At 30.7% G+C, this 17,854-nt stretch overlaps 1 protein-coding gene across 2 annotated transcripts in view; it reads right to left on the reverse strand.

Annotated features, from left to right (window-relative positions):
- Window positions 1-17,854, reverse strand: part of SPOCK3 (SPARC (osteonectin), cwcv and kazal like domains proteoglycan 3) — a 618,678-nt gene that overhangs the window by 331,636 nt on the left and 269,188 nt on the right. The window lies entirely within an intron of this gene.

Here is a 17,854-nt window from a genome sequence, read left to right on the forward strand (position 1 = left end):
ATATTTGCAATTTTCTCCATATGAAGGATTGGATTTTCCTTCAGATCAAGAGGGAAATCAACCAAGCTAGCATATTTTTGTAGTTTTCAAAAATCAAGTTCAGATTTTATTCACTACACATATTCTCATTCATCAAGATGTTTCTGGCTGCTGGAGAATGAGTCACTTTTATTATGTGACTAATTTAAGAACTTAGTGTCCCTTTGCCAGGAAGACTAAATATAGATATTTAGATAAAGATAAAAGATAATACATGTCAAATGCATATATGTGATATGCATCTTTATACATACATAATATATGTATTAGGTATAGTGAATATATAAACATATGTGCATACATCTATATGTATGTAGATAAACAGATGCATAAAATTTCCCTAGTAGAACTTCCAGTATAATAGAGAAGATTATATATGCACAAAACTATCCAAAAATTACAGGACAAGAATTTCTGGGAAAAACAGAAAACTGTTCAGAAAGGGATTTACAGAAATATTTTGTGACATATAGTATGATGAGCAGAAAATTAATATATGATCTAAATAGCAGAGGTCACAGATAATCAGAGTAGTCAGGCAAGCTTCAAGACTAATATATTTAATTTTTTTTCTTTAATGTTTTTATTTAAAACGAATGCAAAATAAGAGAATGTAGGAAAAGGGAAATCCAAAAAAAATTGTCATGTGCTCATCAAGGAAGATTCAAAATATGTAAGAATAAATTTCCATTTCAAGAAAGCAATATAATAATGGAAACCATTATATTCATAATTATCCATCTTTTCTTTGCTGCCTTGGAGATTTTCTTTTATTCCCTGGTGCATACTTTTTAGTTTATTCTTTTTTTTTTTGCTTTCCTCCTCCAATAGTTAAGCACACATGCACATGCATACAAGCACATACCCACACCCATATCTCCCAACCCTCCCACATTCACACTCATGTGTATACATACAAAAAATATAAATATAACTACATACATACATACATCTAAAATAAAATTAATATGGCTAACATAATGTAAACTTCTCTCTAGAAACTTTGTTTGACTTTGAGATCAATGATTACTACCTCGACTTTTTTTTCCTAATAAATTTTACTCCTGATCACTGTTAGTATATTTGTGTATATACCATTTCCTATCCCTGATAACTCTTTTACTTTAATTCTGTGCTTCAATTTCTCTTGCTATTAACCTACCTGCCATTCATTTCACTCATAAATCTCTTTCTTATTTCCTCCCTTCACTATTCATCCTTTTCCCATTCATTTACATACCCAGTCAGCTATATATGTGTGTGTGTGTGTGTGTATACATATAGATGTGTATATATATATATATATATATGTATATATATATATATATGTGTGTGTGTGTGTGTGTGTGTAATACACACACACACACACACACACACACACACACACACACAATGTATGTATGCATTATTCCCTTTTTAACCCATTCCTGATCTAAGTAGATTTTTGCTCTCTGTTCATCTCTGTATTGGTTCTTGCTCTGACCTCATCTGTATACCATCATTACTATTTTTACATTTTCCTATAGTTTTGCTTTTTAGAGTCACATCATACTCAACTCTACCTCAATCTTTCCTTTGGATTTCCCAATAACCAATATCAATCTTAGACATATGGTTTAAATTTTCACATATAAAACATAAGCTGTTTGTCCTTATTGAGTCTCTTTAATTTAGTCTTTAACACTGGCTCTTACATGTTACATTTTCCACTGAGTTCAGGTTTTTTTGAGACAAAGTCTTGAGAATCTGACAGTTCAAAGAATGATCATTTCTCCTTTCAATATTATACAAAAATGTGTAACCCTAGTTCTTTTGATTGATGTAGAATACTTCACAATTTACAGAATTTTATTGTAGCTCCTGATAAATCCTGTATGATTCCACTTGTAGCCTCAGCATATTTAATTTGGTTGTTATTGTTGCTGCTGCTTGTAAAATTTACTCTTTTATCCAGGAATTTTAAATATTATTAATGTTATTACTATATGTTTTCCACATAGGATCTTTTTGAGGTGCTAACCCATGTATTTTTCCCTATTTCTACTTTCCCCAATTATATTATCACTTCAGAACAATTTTCTCTAATTATTTTTTGTATTATTGTGTCAAAGTTCTTTTTTATGGTCATAGCTTTCAGGTTGTCCAATTATTATATTTTCTCTATTCTCTTCCTGACTTATTCTACAAATGTATATCTTTGATTTTATTCCCTTAAAGATGGTTCACTCTCTCTTCTATTTTTTTTTATTCTTTATATTTTGTTTTGTTACTTTTAGTCTCTCATAACTTCACTGTTTTGCCCTTGCCCAATCCTAATTTTCCAAAACTTATTTTCTTCTTTAAGACTCTGGGTCTCTTTTGCTATTTGCTTGACTTTCTTTTCATAATTTTGTCTTTCTTAGGTGGTTATCATCATTCTTCTTCTTATTATTATTTAGTTATTCCCAATCTCTGTCATTTGATTTTTAAACTATTTTTTGAGTTCTATAAATTCTTTCTTGGCAGGTAACCATTTAAGTGTATTGTTTGGTATAAGAAAGCATTTATTGTTTTTTTTTTATCTTTTTAAACTTCAATGCCCTCCTCTCAAGATGAACCATGATCTTTCCTATTCCCATAGTAACTTTCTATGATTGGATTTTTTTCTCCTTTGCCTGATCACTTTAAAAAAAAAATCCTATTAGTGTAAGTATCTCTAGTCTTGGAATGAAAGACTGTCCATCTGACTTCACTTCACTTTTTCCTTCCGGCCTGGAACCCCAAACCAAGAACTCCAAACTCCTCTAAGTGCCAGCAGTTTGTAGCTACCCTGCCCCACTGATGGGTGTGTTGGTTACTTCTCACCCAGATATGCAACTCAACAGCACACCTGTGCCCAGCTTTCCAGCTCCCATCCCTCTCTAATTGTCCCAGAAGAAACCTGTTTTGTCCCAAGTCATATTTGTTTTTCACTGGTCTAAAAAGTTTAATTGTCCATCAAATAAGAGATAAAAATAGCCACAAAAAAATGGAAAGTGGACAATTATGAATGAATGAAATCCAATGCAAATAGGTTAAAAAAAAAAGGTGGTGGTGCAGAAATCTTTGCATAAACTTTGCAAAAGTATATGATGAGAATTTAAATTCTAGTTGCATTGGGATAGTTAAGTCCTGATAAGAAAGTTCCTATTCCATCTAAACTTATACCTCTCTTCCACAAAGTATAATCATAGAAAATTTCTTGGGTTATTGAGAGATTAAATGATTTGTCCTGGCCTACATATTCAAAACTTTAACTTAGTTCTTCCTGATACTAAAACCAGCTATTTAGCCACTATACTAAGTTCTCTCTTTAGGTCTGATTTTAAAAATATATAAGATATTAAAATTAAATACATATGATTAAGAATAAATAAATAAATAAATATGCTCAAAAGATAAGTACTAAAAGCATAATACTCAAAAGAATTATGAACTATTAACAACATATAAAAGATTGGCTTATGTCACTAACTTTATAAATCAAAACATCTCTAAGGTTTTACTTCATAACCATACATTTGGTAGATATGACAAAAGTTTGATATAATCAAAACAGCTAATGCTAAATAAAGATAATCATGTTTCGACATTGAAGGTAGCACAGTGAATATTTATATGATGTTTATGCTTTTTGACATTCATTTTTACATTGGTGTGTATGCATATGTGCATATGATTTTTTTTGTAGTAGAAAAGAACTGAAAAATTATATGTTTATTAACTGAGAAATAGCTAAATTATGGTAAACAATGAAGTGGGATCTCACCACACTGATGGAAACAATAGATATCATGAACAAAAAAGCACTTAAAAGATTTACCTGAACTGAAAAAAATGAAGAAAGCAGAACCAGCAAACATAGTAAAACAACGTGAAAAGTGAGCATAACTACAATACATAGAGAATGTTGTGTATGCCATGTTGTATTTAAATTTGGAAGCAGAAAAAAGTTAAAAAATGTTCCTCTTTTCCTTCTTTGGAAACACAAGAGAACCATGGGAATGAGTTGATTTGTTCATTTTGATGAATTATTACTTCCTTCTCTCTTCTTTATTACAAAAAATACTTGATGAGTTGCAATGTTTGGAAGCTATATAAATATTTAGAAATGAGTTTAATGTAAAAAGATATAAAATAGAATTATAATTCTAGATATAATATAAAATTATAATAAGAGAAGTAAAAACTTCTGTAGGATGAAGATCATTTGCAACATTTGACACAGTTCCTGGGACATAAAAGAAGCTAAATATATGCTTGTTGAATTCAAGTGGGTTTACTAAAATACAGTAAATTGGAAAAATAAAATGATACAGCACTTTTTTAGGTTAAAATAAATTAATTTTGTTGAATAATTTTAGAATTCCAGAAATTTTATTCTAGAATTATTCTAGAAATTATCTAGAAAGATGAAAAATATTTAAAATTATGCATTCATTCACTTATACTTTTGAATTTGGACCATTAACTAAATGCAAAGATATTTTCCCACTATTACTGATATTAGCTAAGTCATAAACCAGGGTGCCACAATTATATTCAGGATGTGTTATCAAGATGAGTAAACTATATATTATTTCAACCTCAAATAGAAATAGATTTCTGCAGGTTCTATATTGACTCAGAAAACCACAAATGACCATTATTTGTGTTCCATCATGTTATTTTTCTAGTTATATTTTAATCTCTCAAGGGAAGTTCTCTCAGGAAAAACAATAGATGAAATAAAAAAAAAATAAGTAAGCAAAAATGATGGCCCAAGTACAATAAATGAATGCTAGAAAAACAATTTTTATTGAAAGAAAAGAATGTATCAAGAAATTATCAAAGCAGATGATCCATAAGATGAGAATTGAAATTAGATAGAATGTATAATAAACAATAACAATATTGATATGGTTTATATTGCCAAATGTCCCACCCTTCCCTGGAAATTTCTGTTGCTTTGGGAAATATGGCATCTTTGTTTCATTTCCTCAGTTGCAAAATGAGGATAATAATAATATATATTTCCCCTAAATTGTTTAAATATAAAATGAAATAGTTGCAAAATGCATATTACAATGCCTGGCACATAGTAGATAATATATAAAGGTTATATTATCAATTTTTATAACAAGAGTTGGTCATCCCTATAAGGAAGAAGCACAAGCCTTGGACTCAGATTCATTCATGCCATCTCACATCTTGTGGTGGCAGGTCTGTCCTCCTACATTTTCTCCACTGAAACCAAGACTCCAGAAGGCCTTTTAAAAAGCTAACTGGGCCCCAAAAAAGGAGGCAAGACTTTGAAAGAGATAATAAAGAATTTGGACTTTAACCTCTGACTACTCTTGTGGTGATTACTGAACTGAAAAGAAGGCTACCCCAGAGACCCCTAGAAAACTGAAACAAGAGCATTACAAAGACCAGACCAAAAAAAGTCTTTTAAAAATTAGCAAAAAACAAAAAGAACTCTCACCATAGACAGCTTTTATATATAGAGAGAAAAACAGACCTCAAATCCTAAAGTTACTAAAGGCAAATCAACTCCATATTAAGGCCCAAAAGAAGATATGAGATGCTCCCCATTTCACAAAGCTTTCTTGAAAGATTGCATAAATGATCTTAGAAGAGAGTTAGAAGAAAAGTAGGAAAAGGAAATGAGACCTTTGCAAGAAGGGATGAGAAAAGTATATAACTCCCTACAAAATAGATTTGATGAAATGGGTAAAGCATATAATGTCTTACCAAAAAGATATGAAAAAGATACCAATTCGTTGAAAAACAACTTTGTGAAATGGAAAAAAATTAAATGATTGAGACAATTTAATTGGCCAAATACAAAAGGAGCTAAAAAAGGTAATTGAAGAAAATAATACACTAAAATTTAGAATTGAACAAATGGAAGTGAATGATTCAAGACTTCAAGAATCAGTCAAACAAAAACAAAAAAAAAAATGAAAAAAAAATAGATTTCTACCAAGCTCAATTTCTGAGATAAGAACAGTCCTATGTCTCAAGCCAATGAAGCAGAAACAGGGGACTTTAAATCAATAGTAGTAATGGAAATTGATGCAAATTTGTTAAATAAAATATTAGCAAGTAAATTAAATTGACACTTTAAAACAATTTTTCTTCATGGCTAAGTTGGATTTATTACAAGTTTGAAAGTATGGTTTAAGCTTTTGAAAGCAATTAATATAATAATCATTAATGATGGAAACAACAAAGCCTATATAACTTTAGCAAAATACAAAAATAACTATCATTTATGTTACAAAGCATTTATGTTAAAAATACTAAAGACTAAAGAATTTAAAAGGCATTTAAAATGGGATTTAAAAGTCTGTATCAATATTGAGAGTACAGTTTTCAAAAAAGAATTAGAAACAAAGAAAACATAATCTCAATTATTATGGACTATTCACTCACCTTAATTTTTATTGGTCAATTCATTAGCTGCAACTTATATCAACCTGCTGAGCAAATGATTTTGCTAGTGAATTTGCCTATACATGTCTATTGTTTTCTTATAAAATATCCAAGATCCACTAGTGTCTAGCACATAATAAGTTTTGCAAATGTCTATAAGTCATTGAATAAGGAAAAAAAAAAAAAAAGACTCCTTATCTTCCAGGAGTTAAATTGTAAGGGCTAAAACAATATCTACTCCAATAAGAAAATACAAAATACCTGGAAAATATATGGAAAATATAAGAATGGAGACAACAATGAAGTCCATCACATTTAAAAGTCATTTCCTTTATTTTATAGGAACACTGCTTATTTGAATTATCAAATTGAACAGCAAATAAGCCAGTTTAGCAAAAATATAAAATGTGTAAGGGGAATAGCATAAATGAAGTCCAGAAATATTTATAGAAATAAAAATATGGAAGATTTTCTACACAAGAGGTGACAATGCTTTATGCTGTTGGTGAGCTTTGATCAAAGGGATGTGAGGGAGAGAACGATAATTTTGGAAAATAAATTTACCAGTGTTGTGGAAAGTTAATCGGAAAAGGGAAAGAAGAAAAACATACAAGCCATCATGGGCACTATTTAAAATCTAGGGAACACGTGATCAGGAGTTTATTGTAGGTACTGGCTGCCTTTGAAGGAAAGGATATGTGAAAGATGTAATAAAATAAATATAATCTATGCAGTTGAGTTGAGAATCTTTTTTTTTTTTAATTTTGTTGGATTCTTTATACTTTTTTATGCTGGATAACAAAAATGACTTAGCTTGCTATTCATTGTTCAATGATTCATGGCTGTAGGTTAAATGAAAGAAAGAATGACTTCTCAATTCTGGGATTTGCTCAGGTATGATTATTACAATATATGTAATGTCCCTTCTGCAACAAATCCTTACTCATTGTATTCGTTAAACAAAGTTCACAATGACAACCTGAAAAGAGGTTGGTCATACAGTTTTTGCAACAAGGACATTGCCCTTATGGAAAGCTAAAATGTCCTTTCTTATAGGCTTAGAAAATCCATATATTCTCAGGTTGTAATTGGAATATGAATGGGCTGTCCAATTTCACTAGTAGGATGACCATGATGAAGGGAGACTATAATAACTTATCAGCATTTCCAGAGAGAAAAGTATAACAAGAGATTATAGATGTGTTATTCTACAAATCAAGAGTGTTTTTTTTTTCCCCTCTGGAGAGAAGAAAGAAGTATACAGCCTTGAATAAAAGCATTGACCATAACACAATGAGAATGAAGCAACAGCCAAAAGAAATCAATTTAATTTAATATGACCAAATCCCCTTTTTGTGTTTTCTTTTCTAGAGGATCTATGTGAAAGAAGCTTAACAGATACATATCTATTTATTTATTTGTTTCTACCTACCTATATTTTTGGAAAGATATGTGCTTTCTTTTAGTTGTTTATATGAAAACAGAGCAACCCAATAACTTTTGGATAATAGGAAAGGAAGAGAAAAAGAAATAATAAAATATGCACAATGACAAAGTAACAGTTAAGCTTAATTATATTTTGAATGTAAATAGTTTAAACTATTTCCAAATCAGAAATGACTACATGAGAATACTCTGTAAATAATATATTGAAGTGAATAATTTAGGAACTAAAAATCAAAGAATATTCTATGTCTTTACTAACAGTTTGATACCATAATGAATAAGTATAAGAAAAGAAGGGTAAACAAACCTCACAATCAAATGCTGAAAGGAAGAAATAGTAAATACCTCCTTTTTAAACAGTGCTACAATAAAATTATATTCAATAAAGGGAGAGGGAAAGATAGACTAAAAACCAATTGGAAATCTGACAATCTAATTCAAATGAATAAATATTTACAAAAACATAAATTGCTCAGGTTAACAAAAGAAGAAATAAATTACTTGAATAGTTCCATTTTAGAAAAAGAAACTGAAGAAATCATTAATGAATATTCTTAAGAAACCATCTCCAGGACTAGACTGACTCATAAGTGAATTCTACCAAATATTTAAAGAACAATTAATTTCAATAATATGTAAAATGTTTGGAAAAATATGTAATTACAATACTGGAAAATGTCAAAAACTAGGCAAAGACCTACATCTCACATCATACCAAAATAAGGTCAAAATAAGTATATGATTTGGGCATAAAGGATGATACAATCATCAAAGTAGTTGAGCAAGGGATAATTTACCTATCAAATCTTTGGAGAAGGGAAGAATTTGAGACCCAATAGGAACAAGCACATTATGACAGGCAAAATGGACAACTTATGATTACATTAAATTAAAAAGGTTCTGCCAAATTAAACCAACAAAAACAAGATTAAAAGGGAAGTACGAAGCTGGGAAAATATCTTGATAGCCAGTGTTTCTGATAAAGTTCTCATTTGTAAAATATGTAAAGAACGTTTTCAAATTGATAAGAATACAAGTCATCTCCCAATTGATAGTCAAAGGATATGAATAGACCCCCCTTCAAATGAAGAAAATGAATCCATGTATTGTCATATGAAAAAATGCTCTAAATAACTATTGATTAAAAAATTCAAATTAAAACAAATCTGAGGTATCACCTCACGCCTCTTAGATTGGCTAAAATGAGAGGAAAAGACAATGATAATTTTTGGAGGGGATGTGGAAAACTGTGATACTAATGTATTTTTGGTAGAGTTGTAAAATGATCCAACCATTCTGGAGAACAATTTGGAGGTGTGCCAAAAGGGCTATAAAATTGTGCATACCCTCTGATCCAGCAGTGTTATTCCTGGGTCTGTATCCCAAAGAAATCATAAAGGAGAGGAAAGGACTCACATGTGCAAACATGTTTCCAGCAGTTCATTTTGTGGTAGCAAGGAATTAGAAAATTATTAGATGTCCATCAGTTGGGGAATGGCTGAATAAGTTGTAGTAAATGAAAATAATGATATATTATTGCTTTATAAAAATTATGAACAAGCTGATTTTAGAAAGGCCTGTATAGATTTATATAAATGGATGCTGTGCAAAACAAGCAGAACCAGAAATACATTGTACACAGTAACAACAAGAAGTATGATAATCAGCTATGAAAGACTTGGATAGTCTCAGTGATTCAATGATCCAAGGCAATTCCAATAGACTTTGGACAGAAAATGCCATCTGCATGTAGGAAAAAAAATTCTATACAGAGGGAATGTAAATAAACACATGCTATGTTCACTTCTTTTTTCGTTTCTTTTTTTTTCCTCACTCCCATGGTTTTGTTCTTTTATCTAATTTTTTCCCCAACATGATTCATAAAGCAATGTAGCTTAAAAATAAATTAATGAATTAAAATTTAAAATATTAAAGCAATAGTTTTGCTATTACTTAACACCTAAGAAACCTTAGTCAAAACATTGCCTCCCTGAAACGGTTTTCTTTTCTGTAAAATGAAATTATTAGACTATAAGTTCTCTTAAGTCTCTACTAAATCTAAAACATGATCCAATGATCATATTCTTATCCATTACCTAGGAAAAAATATATATCACAATTTATACATGTGTGTATGAACTTTCTAGTCTCCTGGATTTCCAGCAATTTTACAATAATTGATTCCTTATACCATAACACAGACCTAAATCAAGAAGCATGTCATCAAACACCTTCAAAATAAAATGATTTTGGTGCTTTTTCATAATCAAAGATAGAAATCAAATAAATTAATAAAAATGATCTAAAACTGCATCAAATAAAAAAGTGAATTTCCAAAAACTTATTATGGTGAAGCTATTGGAGGAAAAAGTGAAGTGAGAATAACAATTAAACAAAGCTAAACTCCACAAGTTAGTCCATATGTAGACAGGTGTGTGTAAAGTTAAAACAAAACTAAACAAACAAACAAAAAAAAAAAAAAACCTTAAATTCTCAGTATTTTTTTTATTTATTCCATTCAGGCTTTAAAAAAAAAAAAAAAGAAACAAAGAAAAGCAGTTTTTTTAAAAAAGGATAATGGAGACTGTGACCAGTAGATTTCCTACTTTGGGGATTTCATTGTATCATCTTAAGCATATTTATATTTAAATTACGAGGCAGCTTGTAAAAAGCACACAATTTAAAGAACAAGTATGACATGCATAGTGATTCAATAGATGGCTAACTTTGCTGTTTCTCAAAGGGAAAATTTTATGGTCTTAAGGAAATGATGATATAACTAAAGAGGCTAGCCACAAATGTAGACCAGCCTTTCATTTGCTAAAATGTCTCTTTGGAATGGATTGCATGCTTGCACATAAAACATCATGACTAGGAACTTGAAAGTAATTATGAAAGTAATCCCTGTGTATAGCTCAACAATGTAGCATTAAATATGATTTGGAGGTCTATGATAGTTCCTATTAATGTCATCCTAATCTTTAATATTTTAGGAAGAAGTGGCTTCCCATCTTGCCAGATGTTGTAATATAAGGCTGAGCAAGTGAACAGCTTGGACACTTGAGCTAATGTCTGATAGCTAATTAGACTTTTGACAGCCAAGTTTGTGGTGCTAAAAGTGGTTAAATATAACTGTAAGTCTTTGGAATGACTTTCTTAGTTATGAACCTTAATAGCAACTTGAGTTACTTAAAAATCCACCACCTGCCCTCAATTTTTCCTCATTCATTACATATCCTGAAACAAGACAAACAAAATTAATAGATTTAGAGATCAGAAACAAACACTTATTAAGTATTCATTATATGCCTGACAGTTGCATTTCCTGTATGTAGGAGTGCCTAATATCAGGTGCCTAACATAAGTTTGTAAAATTGAATTGTGATTTATAATTTTCTTTTGCGAACAGTCACTTGATACCAAGAATATTCTTTTTTGGTCATGATACTAGCATTTTGCTAAACATGGAGGATCCTAAATGTAGTCACTTTTGCCTGATTAGTAGCCAAGTTTTATATATTCTGCCAATTGTTCTTTCATTCACTAGTCCTACCTTTCTGCTCACACCATCACTGCTCTAAATTAGGATCTTCTTATATGTGACAAAAGTCCAGGTTGATGACCCTGACTATATTACTAAACTGCTAACTCATCTTCGCTGTATTTAGTCTTTGTTCATTTCCAAACCATCCCTTCTTGGTCAAAATTCTGCAATGGCTCTTCACTACTTCTAAAAGGAAAATATAATTTTCTTCTATGGGCATTTAATTTACTATCAAATAACTCCAATCTACATTTAATATTTCCAAGCTTATTTTTCACTACTCCTAATATCATACTTTATGACTTATTTTTTAATGAATCCAGACTTCACACATTTATATGTATAACATTTCCATCACAGGACTCTCATCTCTCAGTGTCTCACCTCTTTTAAATTCTTCTCTCTCTTCATTGCTTAAATGCCACTTCCAACTTCCCACCTCTTTTGATGAGCTCTAGGAGAAAGCTATCTTTTCCTCTTCAAATTGTTAATATTTCTTTGTTGGGGCAGTTAAGTGGTACAACAGATAGAACACCAGCCCTGAAATCAGGAGGACCTGAGTTCAAATCTGATCTCAGACACTTTACACTTCCTAGTTGTGTGACTTTGGGAAGCTACTTAAACCCAACTGCCTCAGGGAAAAAAAATACTTATTCGTATTTTTATTTGCCTGTATTTGAATGTGAAGAAGGGTTGGAGTAATATGATCATACACTATTTTTAGGAAGATCAGTTATTAGCTGACTGGAGGACAGAATAGAGTGAAAAAAGACATGAGATAAGGAAACTAACCAGAAAGCTCATTCTGGTCTTAGGGTATAATAGGATGAAAGACTCAGAAATGGAGCAGAGTAACAAATAAATGAAAGCAATAACCTAGATTTTAAGAACTCTTATGACCACAGTTAACCAATTTATTTTAATAGTCCAAGCACTGTGCCAAGCAAGATAGTGACACAACTAAAAAAGAGAGGGGGTGTATTTAAGAGATGGCTACAGAGGTAAAACTAATAAGCCTTGATGATTGGTTGAATTGAGTTAGAGTGAGAAGTCAAAAATGACAACTATGTATATCAAATTGTGTATACCTTTGATCTAGCAGTGTTAATACTGAGCTTATATTTCAAAGAGATTTTAAAGAAGGTAAAGAAACCTGTATGTGCAAGAATGTTTGTGGCAGCCCTTTTCATAGTGGCCAGAAACTGGAAACTGAGTGGATGCCCATCAATTGGAGAATGGCTGAATAAATTGTGGTATATGAATGTTATAGAATATTATTGCTCTGTAAGAAATGACCAGCAGGATGATTTCAGAAAGGCCTGGAGAGACTTACATCTAGCATAAACTATCAACAATCAGACAGAAAATAAAACTCAAAAAATGAAAACGTGTTATCATACAGAGGGAAATGGAATTGTTCCCTATGGTTATGAACAGGCCTGAAGTATATAGTCAAGGAGATACTTTAAAAAAGAAAAAAAAAAGAAAGAAAGAAAAAAGAAAAGATGATTTGGTAGTTGGGCAGAAGTCAGAAAGCCTGAATTTCAATACAGTCTCAGATACTCAATAGCTATATGGGTTTGTCAAGCACTTAATATGTTTACCTCAATTTCCTTATTTCTATGTATATAAAGTGGGGATATTATAAGTGGGGATATTAAAGCACTTAACTCCTAGGTTTGATGAGAATGAAATGTCATATTTCTAAATCACTTAGTATGGGGCCTAGTTCAAAGTGTTGTAGAAATACTAGTTGTTATTATTGCTATTGCGCTCATTATTATAGGTAGATTAAAATAGAAAAAGAAGATGTCATAGTCAAATGTTAAGGAAGAGAGATGACCTGTAGATACTGAGAAATCCCCACCAGGATATTAGCAACTTAAGGAGAAGGCATAAAGGCCTCTCTAGCTGGTTGAGTGGACCACATGAAAATAATTTATGAGAAGCGAGAAACAAGAATTGCATGGGATAGAGAGATATAGGTAAGATGGGATTTTCATTTTTCGAGGGAATTTTCAAATCTATGAGATCACAAGGCTATTTGATTATTTTAGTTTAAATTTAAATTATTCTTAGATTTGACCTCACATTTCTCAAAATGACAACAATGATAAAAATGATTGTATTATAAGATATGATTCTCTGGTAGATAGAAAAAGATAGGAGAAAATTTAGGCTATATATATACACACATACATATATATAAAGGAAAGATTATATTCTGCATTAGTAAAGGAAGGAGAAAAGTACCAACACGGAGCTTGCATAATTTCTCCAAGTACCTCATATTAATAAATGACAAAATACATGTTTTCAGTTTATATCCTTCATCTTTAAATGGCAAGACTAAATCCAAAATTTTCCCTAACATGGCAAGCAAACATTTTAAAAATGGCTTCAGAAGACACTGAATACCCAACTGACTGTGGAAAAACTTGGAAATAGGAAGTACTCTTATTCCTGGAAAGTTTCTATACCAGAATCTATCATTCAATGAAAAAAGTATTGAATTACTAACAAGGTTAAAAAAAAGTGCGACTATGTATATGTAAATGCACAGATATAGCTATATAGATATATGGGTGTGTATATATCAATATATGTATATATACTTTTAAATATTTCTATACCCATATTATATATGTGGGTCAGGTTTAATTATAAACATACATACACACAGATTTAGATATAGGTATATGTAAAGATATATACACAGACATAAACACAAGACAGATAAATATAGGCATATATATATATATATATATATATATGATGTATGTATCTATATATATATATTTATATTTGTCTAACTATATATCTATATCTATATGCCTCATTAGCTTTTTATCATGTATATCATTCCTTTTGGGTCACTATTGAATAGTGAGTGAATTTTAAGCTATAATCAAATATTTATGATGTCACCATTGTTAAGGAGATTGATGTTAATTTTAAAGAACTGCAATTGAACAATAATGCACTAAGAAAGGCAATAACACAAAAGTGACAGGTAAAAGTGGGCTTATTATTTTTTTTCTTATCTTTCTGATTCTTGCTGTAAATTAGAATCATTATTTATATAAACTAATTTCTTTCCAACTATATCTGATAGGTACATCTGTCATTAAATGACATGTTCATTGACTATCATAGACTTATATGTGAAACAAGAAAACATGGGCAATCCAGCTAATGAAAACCTGAATAACATTATTTTGTTAGCCATGGCTATACTGAAGCACGTGCATTGTTAAAGACACCTTCCATCTGTACTTTCAGGTATTTGTTAAAGTTATAATTGCTATATACTAAAGTACTCAAGATTTGAATATTGATCAAATTAACAGTTTATTATATTACATAAACTCAAACTTGGGATGAACTTATGAAATCCCATTTATTTAGAATTTAAATTTTTAAAAATATATTTTTCCATAGAAGAAACCAAAACACTTGCTTAATAAAGCAGTTATCATATATATATGTATGTATATATATATGTATATCTATACATGTATATATATGTATATCTATACATATATATACACATGTATATGTATATATGTATAGATATACATATATATACATACATACATACATATATATGAAAGATGACTTTAGTCACTTCATAAAAAGATTCAAACTGGCAGTCAGATAAAATCCAATTAGGTCCACCTAAACCACTAGAAGAAAAATATGTCCTTCTGATCTCGTGGAAATTACAATGAACAGAATTACAAAATAGAAATTGCTTGACTTCCAAATAACCAAAGAAGAAATGTCCAAGACAAAGATTAACCTATATAGATGGATTCTGTTATTTTATTTGAGAGATGATTTTTTTTAACTAAAATTCTACAGAAAAATAGAATAGTAGGTAAGAAAATAGAAAATTAAACAAAAACCCAAAAGTAAAGAAACTCTAGAATTACTGGATAGTTAAGAGTTGAGTAAAAGAAAACTATCTTCATTAAGAAACAAATTTTAGTTAATTTATTCATGGCATAATATAGTTCATGTTTAAAACCTAAAATTAGGAATATAAAGCTCCCTCTAAAGACTTTTTTCTACATTAAGGAGTCCACCCAAACTTAATGCCATAAAATGTGGAATAAGAGTCATTTTTATTTTAAACAATGTATATTGAAGTTTTAAAAAAATTCTAGAAATTGATTAACATAATTTGGAGCATTCAAATGCACTGAGTATTTTTTTTAAATCTCTACTTAAGATCAGAGGCAATTTACTTGAAGAGTAATAAAAAATTTCTCCTTTTAAAATCTTCTAAGAAAGTAAGTCAGCAAATAATATCTCTCATATTCCGTTTCTACTCTCTATCAAAAAGCTGTATTCAAGAGAAATAAAAATGTTATTGCCATAGTTTCCCCTGTGAGAGCATTACTATCTTTCTCTCCATCTTTGGACAATCTGACCAATAAAGTATACAGTATGTTCACTAAAATCAGAATGAATTAGTCTCAATCAATATATCTGTTTAACCTACTCTCTCCTCAAATGAATATATAGTTCATGAATCTTAATAAAGTACGCAATTTTACTAATTCAATTCTACTTCTACATAGTAAGAAAAATCATTTCATTATCAAAACCAAGAGTTTTTAGTCCAAATTAACCTAAAATGATTAAGATAGTTTTTATTCTAAAATTGTCACATTCCATTACATTTCAGCATCAAAAATAACAAACACTCAAAGAAAAGATTATTTTTCAGAGAATTTAAGAGCTGCAAACACTCCTAGTTAAGAAGCAAAAGTGACTCTGATGGTAATGATGAAATGCAAGATGTCACTGTGAAGGGCTGGTCTTGAGAGTCAGGCTGAACTGCTTTCAAGTTCCTTCCCAAGCTTTCTCAAACTTGCAGTAACCCAGGAAATCTAAGATTATAAATTGCCAAAAAGAATTCAGAATTCCCATTTGAGATGATCTTTCCAAGGCAGATTCCAGCTTGAAACTTCTATAATAACACAGAAAACTAGGCCAAGGTCCTTTGCCTTCTAATTATCCTAAGGTCTAAAACAAGTAGGTTCAAGGAAATATGAAAGAGCTAAAAACTGTGTGGGATCACAGAGTAGGTAACAGTCATCACTGCTGGAGCTCTGTCAGATGTTCTGTCCCTTAAGTGCTCCAATAACCAGTATTACAGACAATTGGAGGATCCTCTAAGACATATATAACTCAAAGGAAAAACAGACACATGGGGAGAGTGTGTCCCAGATCCTTAGCGTACATCTCCACACACGCTTTAACTGGCTTTCTTGTTCCCTTTCTATAACATCACAGACAATTCTGAAAGATAAATAAGGGTAGGGGTAGAAACACCATCCAAGAAGGTTGTTTTTATACACTTGCTACAAACAGCTTCAGAGGTGCAGGAAAGCTGCTTCCCTTCTGACAGTTACCAAAAGGAGATTACACTTTGGGGTTCCACAGGTCAATAGACCTGTCCTCCCTTCCTATTTGTGGTACTACACAAAGAATAAGAGATTCAAGTAATGATAGGAGAGTAAAAAATAAAGTAAAAAATAAAAAAATCATTTTTAAAATATATAATTTATAAGAATACAAGCGTGCCCCAATTGATAAATGTTCAAACAATATGAACAATTTTCAGATAAAGGAATTAAAGCCATTTATAATCATTTTAAAAATGTTGTTCTAAGTCATTATTGATTAGAGAAATGCAAATTAAAACAATTCTGAGGTACCACCTCACACATCTCAGGTTAGATAAAGTGAGAGAAAAAAATAACAACAAATCTTGGAAAAGTTGTGGGAAAACTGGGGCACTAATGCAATACAGATGGAGTTGCAAAATGATTCAACCATTCTGGAGAACAATTTGGAACTTTGTCCAAAGGGCTATAAAACTGTGCATATTATTAGATCCAGCAATGTCTCTACTGGGTCTGTATCTCAAAAAGATCATAAAAAAGGAAAAAGGACCCATATGTGACAAAATTAAGTAGATGCCCATCAGCTGAAGAATGGCTGAATAAGTTATGGTAAATGAATGTAATGGGATATTATTGTTCTATAAGAAATGATGAGCAGGCTGATTTCAAGACTTACATGTAATGAGGCTAAGTGAAGTGAGCAAAATTAAGACAATATTTTTAAAAGCAATAAGAAGATTATGTGACGATCAATTTTGATGACTTTGGCTCCTTTCAACTATGTGGTGATCCAAAATAACCCTAGGAGACTTATCATGAAAAGGCCCATCCACACCCAGAGAGAAAACTATGGCAATTGAATATAGATCAAAGCAAAGTATTTTCACTTTTTATTGTTTGCTTGTTGGTTTTTTTTTTTCCTTGCTCATGTTTTTCCCCTTTTTAATCAGATTTTTCTTGTGCAACATGATGA

This window comes from Sminthopsis crassicaudata, chromosome 6, assembly GCF_048593235.1.
Source record: "Sminthopsis crassicaudata isolate SCR6 chromosome 6, ASM4859323v1, whole genome shotgun sequence".
NCBI classification, from domain to species: Eukaryota; Metazoa; Chordata; class Mammalia; order Dasyuromorphia; family Dasyuridae; genus Sminthopsis; species Sminthopsis crassicaudata.